We start from the raw sequence: 1,402 nt of genomic DNA, 5'->3' as shown, positions 1-1,402 counted from the left end.
ACGTAAATGGGCAAGAAATGTCATATATTGATTTTTCTGGAACTCATATCTATGTCTAACTCTCATCTCAAGTTTGAAGCTTCATCCATTTTCAGGTTCTTTCAGATGCTAAACTTACAAAACATATTTGTAGGCTTGTTGCTCTTTCCAGCCTATCCCTGTTTCTTCGATTCTCACCATTGCCTTCACTCCCACTCATATTTTTTTGCTCCAATTATGGCAATAACTTTGTGACAGGTTTCTAGGCCTGCCTCCTCCAACTTCTACATACTTGCCAGAGTTGACTTTCGAAAACACACATTTACTCATGTTCTCTTTTTCCTTTTCTTCTTGTTTTTCCTTCCCCCGCCCACCAACATTCTGTGGGTGCTGTACAGATGTGGTAACAAGGTCTGAGGGAGGCACATGTCACGCATGTGCATAGAAACCCAATCATCACACTCATCAACCCCAAAAGGATCACTTCCTCATGTTAGTAACTTTCTTAACCTTTTAAAGATAGCTCTTTGTGCTCAGAAGAAGGTCCAGCTTTGCTCATGGATTACAAAGTCTTGACCATTTCTCAACATGCGAGCTCCCGACAGCCTCTGCCCCATTGCCATGAAGCTGCCAAACACAGTGCTTTTCCACCACCCTTGCCTTTCTGACTGCTGCTGCTGCTTCCTGGAACATCATTCCCTATGCCCTCCGTCCCATCAGTCACTTCTTACTCTGGCCCGAGGCCCTCCATTTTCGGGCACGTGGCTCATCTCACAGCAAGCCCCTGCTCACACACTCAGCCAGCGTGGATCAGATATCTGTCCTCTCCGCTCATTCAGCACCTGTTTGTGTTTCTAACATGTCAACCATTTTTAATTTATGTTTGCCTGATTCTCAAGAAATGTTTGTTGAGTGAATAATGACAAAAACAAGAATTCCTAAAATGAAAATGGTAAAGAACGTATATTTCCTATAGTAATATAATCAGTGGAACACTAGAAGAGGATCTGTATATGAAATCAAATTTTCTTCCTAAAGGTTTACCAAAATTGCACAATGATCGGGAAATAACTTGGGATTTGAATCATCATCATTTTTCATTCTTGTTATGAAGTGTTGCCCATTAAATGTGCTTCCCCTTGACCTAACCTCAGTCAAAAATTTAAAGACATAGCTAAAAAATTTGCTAAGTCGTATGTTATACCTTTTATTTGTTGATAATGCTGTCCAAATATTTGGTTTGGTTTCCTCATTTATTCAACATTATTCTCTCAGGAGAGAGCTGATGGGGTTCATAAACCTCTCAAAATGGTCAACTTGTCATTGCAATGGTTACTGTATCAACAAGTTGACAGAATCAAATAGGTGGACTAAACCTCCAAGCTATCGCAATGCATTTAGCTTAGTAACTGCTGATGGTTTA

At 40.4% G+C, this 1,402-nt stretch overlaps 1 non-coding gene across 1 annotated transcript; it reads right to left on the bottom strand.

Moving 5' to 3' along the window:
• Positions 1-357: 357 nt before the first annotated feature.
• LOC116466220 (small nucleolar RNA U13) lies at positions 358-460 on the bottom strand. Its single transcript, XR_004247458.1, has one exon. It is a non-coding gene; the product is annotated as a small nucleolar RNA U13 (small nucleolar RNA).
• Positions 461-1,402: the final 942 nt, after the last annotated feature.

The sequence above is a fragment of the Hylobates moloch genome, unplaced genomic scaffold (genome assembly GCF_009828535.3).
Source record: "Hylobates moloch isolate HMO894 unplaced genomic scaffold, HMol_V3 SCAFFOLD_3, whole genome shotgun sequence".
Lineage (NCBI taxonomy): Eukaryota > Metazoa > Chordata > Mammalia > Primates > Hylobatidae > Hylobates > Hylobates moloch.
Note: the sequence above shows the minus strand (reverse complement) of the source record. Positions and strands in the feature narration are given on the sequence as shown.